Source organism: Taeniopygia guttata, chromosome Z (assembly GCF_048771995.1).
Source record: "Taeniopygia guttata chromosome Z, bTaeGut7.mat, whole genome shotgun sequence".
In the NCBI taxonomy this organism is placed as follows: domain Eukaryota; kingdom Metazoa; phylum Chordata; class Aves; order Passeriformes; family Estrildidae; genus Taeniopygia; species Taeniopygia guttata.
Window position 1 is genome coordinate 29,434,245 of NC_133063.1, and position 15,547 is coordinate 29,449,791.

Genomic DNA, 15,547 nt, shown 5'->3' on the forward strand with positions numbered 1-15,547 from the left:
ACTCCCACCCAGATGCTCACCACCCCTCTGCAGAAGAATGGGAGAAAAAGTAAGTTGAGAAAGTTTATTGGTTGAGATAAAGATAGAAGATTGCTTACCAGTTGCTGTCATGGGGAAAACATACTTGGGGAAAATAAATTGCTTTTATTTTCAATTAAAATAGATTCAGATGGTGGAATACAAATGCAGTCAGTGGAACAGCTCTCCTACCCTTCATTCCAAGGCCCACACTAACTCCTTCAATCCTGACTCCTCTATTCCACCTGAGTTGCACAGCAGGGGCTTCAGTAAATACGCAGCAGTCAAACTCCCACCCAACTGCTCCTTCCTTCTCACTGTTCCATGCTCCTCTGTGGGCACTCTTCATGGACTCCAATTCTTCAGGATAAACCTGTTCCAGCATGGGTTTTCCATGGTCTTCAGGGAATTTCTGCTCTGCTGTGGAGGCTCTCCTTCTCCTTGTCTGACCTTGGTTTTTCCCTGTGCTGCTTTTCACTCTTTTTGTTCTCTCCTTCTCATTTTGCCCTTTTTAAAATAAGTGTTCCCTGACACACCAGCAGCATGGCTGAAGGGCTCAGCCATGTCCTGTGGTGGATCCATTGGATCTGGCTTGAGCAAATGTGACCAGCATGAATCAGCCCCTGATCTCCTCTTGCAGAGACAGCTCCCAAACCTTGCTTGGACACAGTGCCAATATTGCATTTCCTACCTGTACAAAGAAGTGCCTGCCATAATACTTGTTTTGTTATATCACTCTGTGCTGTGACATTATGCAATGCAAAGTGGCAAAAATTTGTGACTGGAATGTGGTATTAGTGTTGAAGATTTTCAAACTTTTTTCCAAAAAAAGCAAAAATAATTGCTTTTTTCCCCAGCAAATTTTATTTCTCTGCATCCCTCTCTCAGCTTCCAGAAAACATTATGAAAACTCATAGATTGAACCAGGTGGGAAGATTAAACAGAAAGGAAATACTGTACATACAGCAATTTAATCATCTGAACAAATATTGTCAGTCAGTTATCTCTCTGTGTGCTTATGTAAAAGAAGAGAGGGATGATAAAAGGAAAATAGGGAGTGAAAGTATGAAGAGAAACAACTTGAACATGAAGAAAGGGAACTTAAAAACATGTACAGACATTACGAAGGCATTTCAAACAGCCATATATGCATTTACCTATGAATAAAACAAAAGCAAAAACAAAAAAAACCCCACCATGCATAGGTGCAGACTGAACTAGGCTCAAAGAATGTTCACCTGTCTGCAACTTAGCCAGTAAATCTGTATCATACAAGATCCCTCTATTTTTCTGCTGGAGTACCAAAGCTGGGAGGAACATAGAGTTAAAAAGGATTAATGGAGTAAAAACAGCATTTTAGGAATGCAAAGTGATTTGTGGCATCAGATCTTGGCTGAAAAAAGCAATCTGTTGAGGACATTGATGGTAAAGCATATTTGATCCAAACTGCTACAACACATTACAGAAAAATTGGCATCTGTTTAATATTACATCTATAATAAATACTTTAAAGAAAGGAATTCTAAAGGTGACTACAGAAACTGCAGATTTTAAAGCAAGTTCTGAACTCTTACTGTCAGTAATCCTTCCCATATCAGCCCTGTAATACTAAACAGCCTGAGCTTTACCTGGATTATGACCAGTAAAATGCAGTGTGTCATATGGGTGAGAAAACAGAAAAATCTGCAATTGTGAAGCTTCTGAAAGTTAATAATTACATATTCAATGTAAACACTTTGTGGCTGCACTCGATCCCCAAGTATGATGAAGTAAACAAGGAAATGCTTTCACATTTAATTGCTTTATTGAAGCACTTCAATGTTTTCAGAGGAAGAGATTTCCAGTTCTCATATGTTTGATTCTAGGAGATGTTTATTTTTCCTAGTCTCCTTTTCTCTTGCCTTTTCAGAACTCAGTATTTCTCAAAACATGAGAAGAGCAAAAAATACCAACAGCAGGAAATGAGAAAAAGATATTTTTGAAAGAGAATAGGAGGATATATGTAGCCAATATGTTTCAAGAATGGTGTTGTCCTAAAGAAACTTATCTGACAGTTTCCTGCTGACCCATGATTTCTATGGGGTCACTCAATATATATACAAAATAAAGCCTCTCCCATTTTTAGTACTTATTGGCACAAAGGAGAGGTGTAATGGATGAAGTGCAAACTATTTTAATTAAGTTCTATAGAGCGCCTGCAGATCAGGACAGGGACAACATTGAGAGGATGCTACTATGAAGTCTTCTGGAGTACGACAAGACAATTTATAAGGCTGTCAACCTTTTAAATTTCATAGCAATAGAGTTGCTATTTGCCTGTTTTGCCAGAAAGATTACAATCAAAATAATTTCTTTATTAAAATACAATGATGATTCCTTAGGTCAGGTTTTTTGTGCCTTCAACTCTTGCTGAAACCATAACATAGAAATAATATACATACAAATAATTAGTTTTACTTAACAATTGAATTACTGTCTATTGTATAGAATGATCATATAAGATTGGAAGGGGAGCTCAAGGATTAAGCCCAACTTTCCTGACAAAAGCACAGGGTAGACAAGATCAGCACCATGTTCAGGCAAATTCCCCAGTTGTGCTGGGGAATTAATTACTTTCCTGGGGAGATTAATCCAATGGCTTATTGCTCTTATTGTGAAAGATTTTACTGTCTAAATAGAATATCCCCAGGAGTAACTTTAACTGATTGCCCCATATCTTTTCCATGTGACTCCTTGTGAAAAGGGAGTATCAATTTTCTTTGAAGCCAGCCTTTAAATACTGATTAGGCCTTCCTTAAGTCTTTTCCCATCTGGATGGCTTCCTTGTTCTTTGTGTCCCTTCTCTGGACTCTCTCCAGCCTATCCATGTCTTTTGTTTTGTGTGGCAGGAACCAAAACTGAACACAGTGTTCCAGGTGTAGCCTGACAAATGCTGAGTAGAGTGAGACAATGACTCCTCTATCTCTGCTGGTGGTGTCCTTGTTGATGCAGCCTGCCATTCCACTGGCTTTCTCTGCCATAGCAGGACAATTCACTGAGCTTGCTGCCCAAGGACATCCAGGTCCCTTTCCACAGAGCTGCTCCTTAGCCAGGTAGATCCCAGCCCTTGCTGCAGTAATGGATTAGTTTTTCCAAGTGCCAAATGTTCTACTTGTCTCTGTTGAACTCCATAAGATTCCTGTTACCCTATTCTTACAGCCCGTACAGATCTGGAGTGGTGGGGGCAGTTTTGGGCACCACAGTGCAAAAAAGACGTTGAACTGTTAGAGTGTCCAGAGGAGGCCATGAGGATGGTGAAAGGCCCTGAGAGGAAGCTGTGTGAGGAATGGCTGAGGTCACATTGGAGAAGAGGAGACTGAGGGGAGACCTCACTGTAGTTCTGCAACTTCCTCTTGAGGGGAAGAGAAGGGGAAGGTACTGACCTCTTTTTTGTGGTGGCAGTGACATGACCTGAGGGAATGGCCTGAAGTTGTGTCAGGGGAGGTTTAGAGTCTTCACCCAAAGAACGGCTGGTTGCTGGAACAGGCTCCCCAGGGAAGTGGTCACCAGCCTGACAGAGATCAAGAAGCATGTGGACAGTGCTGTCAGGCACATGGTGTGGCTCTTGGGGTGTCCTGTGCAGGCCCAAGAATTAGACTTCTATGATCCTGATGGGGCCCATCCAACTCAGCATGTTCTGTGATTCTGTGGTTCCTGAGGAATGGCTCTTTCTTTCAAAGTATCCACATTCCCACGCACTTTAGAGTCATCAGCAAACTTCTTCAGGTTATACCTGGTGCCATTTTATCAGTGCTATTAAATAGAGCATTGGGCCCACAAGTGGGGGATCCCACTTGTGCCAGGCTTTTGTTTTTGAAAGGAACTATTTGCCAACACCCCCTTGGTGCATTCAGGCACCCCCTCAGCCTGCACACAGACCTCTTGTATAGGCCATAACCTATCAGTCCTCCTCTAGGAGTAGGCTGGGGAGACTATGATTTATTCACTTTCTTTAGACATAAAGTGACACCTGCTTTAATAAAGACTGAGCATTTAATTTTTTCTAGTATCCCAGTTTTTGTCCGGTTTTCCTGTTTTCCCCTTATTCAAAGAAATACACATACAGCATCATGTCCTGTCCTAAAAGAGGTTAAGAATAACAGCTATGTGCACAACTGTGTGCTCCAATGTTTCTTGCTTCATATCGCTTTCTGGAGAATTTCTCCATCTCATCCTTGTACATCTAGCAACTTATCCCTTACATCTAGCTGAAACAGTGTGTTTTGGTTCACAAATAATAGTTCAGCTTTGCTTTGACTCTAAATTGCAATGATGTTTGGGAATAATATTCTGTTCCTATTAGCTTAAGCAGTCAACTGAAGTAAATACTACTTTTGTTTGTATTTTGGAAGTGGTTCATACTGACTAAAAGTCTGGAATGGCAGAGCTACCAGCTGTGGCACTCTTCATTGTCAAATTATGGGAATCACAGTAGTAAAAAAAAACATAAAATGGAAAAACATAAAATATGCAATATGTTATGGCCCCAAAAAGATGAACAGTTCAGAGCAAATTTGCATTTTGAGCCAGGAGTGTAGAATCATTGAGCCATGGGCATAGAATCATCTTGATGAGAAATCACAGGCCATCAGATTGACTGCAGCTCCAGGAAAATCTTAGTACCTTATTTACAGGTATAATTAAAGCTTGATTATAGAGTTTTGTCTGGTTTCAACTCTATAAAAATTCTTGAATTTAATTTGGACTGGGGACATTTCAAGATGTAATTGAGAGTTAAATACACTATTCTTCTAACTTACTCATTTGAATTAAATAATTTAGGTTACTATTTAGATATATTTGTTCAAATTGAGTAATTTAGGTGAAGACTAAGTGAAATATAAATCACATCAGTCTTACAAAATTCTCTTTGTCTGCTTATACATGATAAGTAATTTATTATTGTATACATGTTATTCTGAGAGGAAAATAAGATATAAATAGTTTTTTACATCAATGAGAATGATGCAAGTATAAAGGGGAATTTATGTGGGTGTAGTTACTCGTTCACATTATCACTTGGCTTTTATGCCAAGGCTAACATCCTTTCTTTCTTGAACACTCTTGACATATAATGGTTGCAAGTTATTTAAACCCTAAGTCTCCCCTCAACTCACATAACATGCTGTACCTTGAACAACACAGCATTTCCTACCTTTGTGCTGGAGAGCAAGGTTAAGTTAGCAGTGACCCCAAAGAAGGCTGTTATCACCATATAGTGCAGTACTTTCCAGCAGTATTCTTCCATAGAGTCAGAGAGACCTGACCATATATTGTCTGCCTTCTGGACTGCAGTTAAGACATTGCTTCTCAACTATTCTCTTGTATTGTTTTAGCTAATCATCAGCTCTCTTTAAAATTGTTTTGCATGCATGGTTTCTTAATTACATTTAAAACACTTCTTTAACAGAAAAGTATTTGCACTCTTCAACGTCTAGTGGGCCTCTTGATCTTAATTAAATAAATCATAATACTTAGAAATGAGCCTAGAGTACAAAATTCTGTTCAAAATATATTTTAAAAGTATGTTGAAAATCTGTGCCTGAGTATTCATTTGGTGCTACTATTTGAGAAATCAAATTAGTTGGTCTTACATACACATGTGACCCTGGAGCTATCAGGAGAGTAGCAAAAATCAGTCCTGAAGAATGAAGGAGTCCAGAAAGGCAACGTGTACTTTCAAAGAAGCTGTTAAATACTCAGGAGCAGTCCAAATGTGTAGAAAGACAAGTGGTCAGGCGAAAAAGACCAGCCTGGTTAAACAGAGAAGTTAGGCTGGTGCTTAGGGGAAAAAGAGACTCATATCTATAAGGGGGGGTCAGGTAGCTTGGGAGAACTATAAGGACGTCCTGAGGTCATTAAGGAGAAGATTAGAAGGGTCAAAACTCAACTACAGTTTGATTTGGCACCTATAGTTGAAGATAACAAAAAAGTTTCTATAAATACATTAGCAGCAAAAGGAACCTCAAGGAGAGTCTCCATCATCCACTGACAGCAGAGAGTACTATAGTACCACGCGATGAGGAAAAGGCAAAGGTGCTTAATGCTTTCTTTGCCTCAGCCGTTAATATCAAAAACAGTTGTCCTCAAGATACTCATCTCCCTGACATGGAAATTGGTGAAGATCAGTGAAGCCTGCACAGTCTGGGAGGAGATGCTAAGTGACCTGCTGTGCCTGCTGGAAGGAGGTTGTGGTGAGGTGGGGATCAGTCTCTTGTACAGTGCCTGCAGTAAGAGGATAAATAGAAATACCCTAAACTGAGGCACAGAAGATTCAGATTAGATATGAGAAAAACATCTTTCCCTGTTAGATGGTCAGACATTGGAATAGGTTGCCCAGGGAGGCGGTTGGTTTGCCATCCCCAGAGTTGTTTAAGAAGGCTCTGGATCTGGTGCTGGTTGTACTCCTGAAGATTATTACTAGAGGAAAGACAAAGTAAGAAGACAATTTTCATGCATTACCTATCCTTAAGAATCATGTAGTTTGTCACTGGATTGATCAGAATTATGTAGTCACATAACAAATAATCTACATGTAACCACTGTTGGAATAACTCCTTATTTTCAATTTAAACCACAAGGCTGTCTCACCTTGAACCCCAAGACACAGATGTGCCTTAGATAACATTCCCTGTATGTGGCACATGATATAACCTCTTGTATACTCTGGCTATGGATGATCTACCTAGAGCAACATAAAAATAAAGAATATGATGTCTCGTGGATAGCATGCTAATAGTCACTGTATATTTTAGCTGTAGACCAACCAAAAGTTCTAACCCCTGTTAGTGTTACCATCTTATATAAAAGCCAGATTCCAGGATGTAGATGTTTCCACTGAAACCTACCAGAATGTATGTTAAAACTGGCAGACAGATTGTTTTGGGAGTACTATGAAGTTTGGACAAATTCTTTAGTCTAAACAGTCAGTTTAAAGTCTCACCCCATTAGAACATAAAGATTTTTCTTACTCCTGGGAGGTCTTGAAACCACCAACATATCTCCTGGACAATTTGGGATCTGAATGGAATTATCTTCATATGTAGATTAATACATAACATAGCTAAAGGAAAAGTGAAATTTCACAAAATATTTTGAAATCCAATATTTTGGCTTTCACAATAACACTGCATCCGCAAGTTTGTGAGAGTGTACAAATTTGTGATATCCAAAATTTTGCTTAAATAATTGTAGATGTTCATGCAAGTTTTCTAACAGAGCAATAACTGGGGATTTGATAAATTAAAAATGCTGATTTTACATTATAAAACACAGGGCCTTGCCATTCAAAGGAGGAAAACTGGGGACTACTATGTCTCAGTTACACCCCCAGGCTTACTGCTGATATGACCCTATGAAGCTGCCCTTGGAGACACCTGGTTTGCTCACTGTCACACTTCCATGCCTGGGTGTGGGCCTTCAAAGGTTCCCTCAGGTTTGGGCCTTCAAAGTCTCGTTTACTACTTCAGCATTCTCATTTCACAGAAGAAGGACAACAGGTCAGAGAGCAAGTTTTTAAGTTAAATGTACTGAATGTGTTTACATTTTATATATGCACACTTGTAACATACATACACATGCACAAAAGAAATGTATGTAGAAATAAGATAGCATTGTGCCCTCTCAGAAGTAGCAAGTTCACAAGGTAAGTATATGCTAGTGTAAAAAATAAATATGCTTTAGTATAAAATTGGCAGTGGTAATATTTTTTAGTACTAAAAAAATAGCTCCCTATTCCCCTTCTCCGCTCCAGTCATGACTTTTAATTTGTATTGCTCCTCTGAAAACATCCGTTTTCTCCTCTATGAAATGAAAGGTCCTATTCTAAGGAACAACTTCATCAAAATAAAACATAGGAAACTTAATATTAAGAAAAATTACCTACTCCAAGGGTTGTGAAACACTTGCAGGCCATAAAGCAGTTGGGGTCTTCATCTCAGAACGAGTCTGTGCTTCATATGCTTCATGAAAAAACAGTATCCTCTGCCCTCTGAGGAATCCCTACCTATAATGTGCTGTTATCTCACAACAGTTTCTTTTTGTTGCAAATATTTAAGGCAGGATGTTACTGAAAGCTTTTCTTAAAAAAAAATTGAACTATTGCCTGCATGCCCCAAAGTAGGCGTTGCAGACAGGTGCTGCAGCAGCACAGGGAGCAGAGAGCTCCCAGGTGTGACTCCAGGGAAGCCTTTTAGCCTGGTACCTGCACCCTGATGAAAGGAGTTGTTTGTGCTACCTGAAAAAAAAGTGTTCATGAGTGATACTTTTGACTGGCAAAGGCAGAAAATCTGTCCAAGGAGTGCTTAATGTTCTTAGGAAACCCATTTTGGAGATATTAAACCTGAAAACTTACCAGAAGAAACCAGGAGAGGGCAATGAGCACACAGCTGATAGCTAGAAAGGCCCAACATACTGAATGGTATGCCATTTTTTTCTATCAAGGGATAAATATATATTTGCACCCTTTGGCCCTGAAGAAGCTGCAGTTCTGGGCTTAAATATTACCACATTGCACACAATAGGTCTAAGGGTCTCTCAAAGCAAACCAAAGGTTTCTTCATCCATCTTGATAAAATAAAAAACAGTTCAGAATTGCTGCTGAGAATTTCCTCTTGCACTAAATGGAAGAATATGTTTAACTGGAAAAATTCCCAGAATTAATGCCACAGAAATTTGCATTAGAAAACAACAAAAAAAACCTCATCCCAATAATCTGCATTTAGAAGTGGAAAACCCATTGAAAATATCTGTTCTAAGAAATTGCTTTCACAACAGTCTTCATATGAACACACTCTTAAGTTGATTCTTTCCCAGCACATATTATTTTTAAGAAACCTATTTAGCTCATTTTAGTCACTTTCAGGAAGTTTAACTTTATTGTAGGACTCTGAAAAATCTATGTGTTCATTAACAAAAGGAGGAAAGCATTTCTTTGGTTTCCCCAGAAAAAAAATGCTTGCTGTTCTATGTGTTGCTGTTAAGTCCACTGCAGACATAAACAACAGTAAATTGTACTGCTGAATTGAGGCATATAATTTTCTTAGTTTAAGAAGACAGCGTAACTGTTAACTTCAAAGATGCTGTAATAAAAAAAAATTAAAAAAAAAAAAAAGGAAGTTGCTTCAGCAGAAACAAAAATAACCCCCTCCAAAAGCAAAGGAATAAGGCACATCATTATTCTCAGGTATAAACAAGTGCAGGGGTTTAAACTTAAACCTTTTTATAGCTGAAGTGGAAATAAGTTCCACCAAAAAATATTCTTCTGAAGCTCAAGTCCTGATTTTTTATTTTTCAGTCTTAGTAATTTAGGTGGCATGTGCTGGATTCTGTTTTTGTCCTAAAGGTATTGGTTTAATATTTTATAACAAAATATTTAAAGTCCTGAGGAATTCAGAATACTTTTAGTATCCACGGGAGCAAACAAACACATATTGCCTGCATACCAAATAGTCTAGTGGTTTACTGCAGTGAGAAACTGCCCACCACTTTTTATGGTTTAACCTCAGTGCTTAGTTCTTTATGGGTTCAGATGAGTTGAGTTCATGTTTATCCAGGATATTATTTTCTCACACTTAACCTGCACATGTTGATCACTGCTTGGAACATCCTTCTGACAATGCATTTTAAATACCTGTTTATAAAAACATTATTTCATGGGATATGAAGAACAACATGACCATTTTTTGGTCACAGAAAATGACTTAATTAAATCTTATATTCTTCAAGAGGATAAACATTATTGTTTATAAAAGCATTACTTTTACAATTGGAGTGCTGCCACAGGGAGCAAAATAAAAATGAAGGCAAATTTTTCTCAACAGCATTTTAAAACCTAGAGATAAGAGATGCTCTCCAGATGCTATACAGTTCAACAATTCAGAACAGGAAGGAATGTACCACTAATCTCTATTTTGATTTGCAGGCTTTTTTTGGAGAAGTACTTTCCAGTAATGGTTTTATCACAGAGGTGGAGGTGCAACAGACAGGTGCACAGGATTCAGTAGGAATGCACAGGCAAGACAGGACTGCCTGGGTCACACTGACTGCAGTGGAAATCTGTACCTTGTTTCTGGCCTCTGTTTGATATCTTTTGACCCTGGAGAAAGGAACCTGGTCAATTTCTTCAGGTATGTTCAGATATAGTTTACCTGACACCTTTTAAGCCTGGGCAAAATCTGCAAATCATGATGTAAGACTAAACATGAGCTCTGTGGTTCCCCAGTACACGGGGTGTTTTTTTGAGAAGTCCCTCCACCAAGTATGCATCTTGGCTACAATGTGGATCCTAAATGTAGTTTTATAAACCACATTTATAAATGTATTCTGCATATAAATTTTGAATGGTGAAGTAATTTGAATTTTTTCAAGGGATGCAGTATTCATTCTGATTGCAGTTTTCAGCGAGCAAAAACCATGTAACAAAAGAGAAGACTTAGCAATTTCTCCTAATTAATGTGTTTGATGACTTCTTGTGAAAAAGACATCAGATTGTCTTCAGGTGCATGTATATGAAAACTTCTCAAAATGCTTCTGGAGGATAAGTGGATCTCTTCCTCCCAGCTGACATTTACTAGTGGTTTTCTCAGCCCACTAGCACTCCATCATTTGGTAGGAAGAATATAAAGTTAGATAAATACATTATCAGCACACCAGAGTCTGCATCAGAAACCTCCTTTACAACAACGTGCCCCTTTCTCAGTTAGAAACCCAGGGAAGGACAGTCACTCTGAAGATCAGATAATGGCAGGAGTGTTTCAAAACTGCTGCAGCTCATTGTCAAAAATCTGATCCTCCCTTATGAAGCAAGAGCCAGGAGGGAAAAGTGAGGGACCTTATAAAAATGAGAGAACAAGAACAGTAAACAAAACTTTGTTTTCTTTTTCTTAATTCTCTAGTCAACACTTATTATGCTTAAAACATTTTTATTCATGCTTGTGCTAACAGATGTTTTCTTAGTACAGATGCTGTCCTGAATGACAACTTCAGTGAAGGTGTTAAATTCAAATTACAAACAAGGAACGCTTTATTATGTTTTGTAGGGAAGGGAAGAAAGTATTGCATCAGCTGACTTTGGGATGTGGTGTGCTCTCTATCATTTGACCTCTTTAATCCAAGGCCGTCTTTCTAAAAAAGGTATCTTAGTTCAGATAATTATGATCTTTATGCAGAAATTGCTGGGTGAAATTCCACTGCCTGTGTTATGCAGAAGATCAGACTGTCCTGACAGGTCCTTCTTGGCTTTGAAATTTTGTAAATCCAAATTCTAACACATATAATCTTACTTACAGATTTCTCCAGGGATTACTATAAAAGGATATTTCATTTTCTTTCTGTCCAACACTGCTCATTTACATTACTTCAACAGAGTTAACATGCTCTTCCTCGGTGTTGTGCAAAGATCAGTCATGGGATATATTTCTGTAACATGCTTTTGAATATTTCATGATATGATGCAAACCAAAGTTTCTTCTTGCTGGTTTTCAGTCTTTGACAAACACTAACCTGAAAGGAGAGTGCAGTAATGATGGAAAGGCAAGTAGTATAAATACAATATCTTGCCCTTGTAACTCAGGACTTTTAGATTGTGCTCTGATTTTAGTTCCTATACATTTAAATTCAAATTTACCAAAGTTTTATACTACAATTGTGCTATTAACCATTATAGTTTTAATGAGAAGCCAAATCCAAAGCTAGACCTACAATAAATACTTTTGGGCACTGCAATGTAAGAAAGACATGGAGCCATTAGACAGTGCCCAAAGGAGGGCCACAAGGGTGCTGAAGGGCCTTGAGGGGAAGCCGTGTGAGGAGTGGCTGAGGTCACTTGGTCGGTTCAGCCTGGAGGAGTCTGAGGGGAGACCTCACTGCAGTTCTGCAGCTTTCTTGGGAGGAGCAAAGGAGGGGCAGGCACTGATCCCTTCTCTGTGGTGACAGTGACAGGACCCAAGGGAACCGGCCTGAAGTTGTGTCAGGGAAGGTTTGGTTATCAGGAAAGTTTCTTCACCCAGAGGGTGTTTCGGCACTGGAAGAGGCTCCCCAGGGAATTGATCACAGCACCAACCTGATAGAGCTCAATAAGTGTTTGGGCAATGCTCTCAGGCACATGGCATGACTCTTGGGGTGTCCTGTGCGGGGCCAGGAGCTGGACTTGATATTTGTGGGTCCCTTCCAGCTCAGCTTATTCTGTGATTTTATAATTCTGTGAAATAAGTGGAAAACGCAATACCTGGAACAATTTACTTTATTTTAAAAGTCCATCACAGGACACATAAAAACATGTTAAGTGCTCTACTCTCAGCTGCAAAGTCTCATGCTGGTGTAACTCAATTAATTTCCATGGGAGTTTTTCACTAGAACTCAGTATTATCCGCAAACCTTTTAAAGGGGAAGCAGACATACTGTATTCCTTTTGTGTCTGTGGGGGAAACACCTGCTTCTGGAACCAGACATTCATTCTCCTCAAGTAGCATCTTTGCTTCTTAAACCTGCCAATGCTTAATCAGGTTCTGTCTTTCGACATGGTCTCTTCTGCTGATATGATTCCTACAGCAGCCCTACAGCAGTTTCTTAGTTACTGCTCTTCATTCCTCGAGAGGTCCATGAGAGTGAGTTAAACAGTGCCACCAAGTCAAGGTTTTTGTATTCATTATTGATTTCTCATTACTCTTTGGAAAAACTCTTTCTGGCTTACCCCACAACAACTTCACTGGAGCAGGCATAGTAACTTCCACTTGAAAAAGCAGAAAATCTTGGAGCAGATACACCTCCCTAAAGCCCTTTCACATTGTTGTGGTGAAAGGTGTAGTCCATCATACTATGACTCCTAAGACACCCCACGGTGCAGAACAGCTGCCACCCTCCTGAGTTCCCCCTAACAAAGGATGGAGGCGATCGAAAGTATAAAACCTCCTGAAGGTTAGGATTTTATGTGGATTTTTTGATGGCCTACGTAGATCCATGAATTTGATTTTGTATGAGCTATGCCACAAAACTGTATTTGTACTAGATGCAATCTTATATATACAAATGCATAGAGAAAGTTGTGTTAAACAAGAGCAAGTACAGAAAGAAATTACCATGGTAAAACTAGACTAAAGAAACAACACAGTGGGTTTAACTGTAGATTTACTGGGGAGAATAAGTAAGGGGTGTAATTGTTCCTGTTTTTCTCCATCTCATGTCCTCATATTGTGCTTTCATGTCACCACACAGATAACTCATACAAACCCAGCCACTGTGTGAAACCACAGCTTTCCCCCAGAGCTGTCAATGCCACAGAGAAGCACCAGTGTTGTCTGTGCACTCCCAAAGCCTATTGCCTGTCCTGTCATGGGCCCCATCAGCAGTGCCAGCCCAGCCCCAGTGCCTGACCTGCTGCTATCACACCACCCAGACCCAGCACAAGGAGACAACAAGAGTCAGCTGGAGAGATGGAGAAGGGGCTTTGCTTTCCCAGTGAAAGGCAGCAGCCACCTCTGTCACTACAGTGCACAGCTGGATGTACGCACTTTTGAATAAACTACCTCTTTGCACAGGAACTTCTGTTTGACTACATGACATTGAATGTTGAGATAATCTTGAATGCTCTAAAATGACACATATAAGAGTAGTTTAAACCAATTACTATGTGAGACTTCAACTCAGAATAAACACAGTGGAATCAGCTTGGCCTACCATACACATTTGGAGATTGCCCTCAAAGAATGGGCTTCCATTAGGAGCTGCTTCAGTCTGTTCACTGTGAGGGGAAAAAAGTCAACTTTATTTTAGCTCATTAAACTCAAACAAGTTCTTTCTAAGTATACACTTTTCTTCTACTCTTAGTTGGTAAAGCAAATATTACAGTCATTGCCCTGATATACCTTCAGCATATTTTTATAAACATTCCTTTCAATTTAACTGCATGACTTAATGTTTTACTTCTAAAAATTTCCCCAATCACTGAGAATATCTAAAGTTAAATCTGATAATTATGCATGGATGAAAATAGGGATTAGATTAGGAATGTATTTCAAAGAAGATCTACTATAAAGCAGAATAGTAAAAGAGTTCATAATATTGGTATGTAAGACAAAATAATATGATGAAATTTAGACCAAAGTGAAAACCACCATGGGTGTTTTATTTGAGTCAGAATTGCTGAGTGTCAACTCTGTTCAGTAACACACACAGCTGCATGAGAGTTCTCACATGTTCTAAATGTCGCATTTGTTCAATGCAGCATTCTGTATTCGGGACTGCTCTTCATATTGTAGCAGAGGCCAAAAGTAATAGACTCTCTGCTCTACTGTGAGCATCACTGAGCTGACACACAGGAAGACTTGGTCCCTGCCCTGGGGAAAAAGGGACATAACAATTGGAAAAAACCAAGACTACCAAAGAGGAAAGATAACAGAACCAAGATGATGTACTTGATAGGATGAGAATCTGAACAACAAACAGTTTCTCAATAGTTTTAGTGCTCTCTTCATCTTATAAGGAGGGTAAATAAATAAAGTCAAATTTTCCCAAGACTTAGTCAATTAGATACTACTTATTTCAAATTTCCTGAAATAGTTTAATTAGTTATGACTAGACAAAGAAATGCTCAGAAACCAAGAAATACTCACGAGTCCAGACCATCACTTTAGACAAACTGGCATATGTCTACTGTTGAATGTATGCTGATTTGTTTCACGATTGGAGTATGTCTGTTTTCACAGACTCATATAAGGGTTTGGATGGGAGGGGACCTTCAAAGATCATCAAGTTCCAAGTGCTCTGATATGGGCAGGGACACCTTACCTAGACTACGTTGTTCCAAGCCCATCCAATCTGACTTTGAATGCTTCCAGCGACGGAGCATACACAGCTTCTCTGGGCAGCCTCTTTCTATGTCTCACAATCAGCATTGTAAAAAATTTTCTAACTTGTATCTAACCTATATCTACCTGCTTTCATTTTAAAAATATTCCTCCTTGTTCTCTCAGTACAGGCCTCAGTATGAAGCCTCCCTCCAACTTCATTACAAGCCACCTCTACAGACTAAGAGACTACTAGATCATTTCCCTGGAGCCTTCTGCTCTCTGGGCTGAGCAACATCAACTGTCTCAGCTTCTATTCAAAAGCAAGTCTTACAGACCTCTGATCATTTTTTTGTCCCTCCTCTGGACCTGCTTCAACAGGCCCATGTCTTTCCTGTACTGAGGACCCCAGAACTGGACACTGTACTCCAGGTGGGATCTGAGGACAACAGAGCAGAGGAGCAGAATTGCCCGGGATCCTATTGGCTTTCTGGGCTGGAAGTCCATGTTGTACCCCTTCTCTCCAGCACAGAAAAGTACACCAGTCAGAAACCTTTTCAGGATGTCTTCAACCTCTCTGCTTGTGTCATTAATAAAGATATTGAGCACTACTGGTCTAAATATGAACCCTTGAAGGACACCCTTTTTTATCAATCACCATTTGGACGCTGGCAGCTCTTTGGATTTTGCCCTTGGTGAAGCCACGC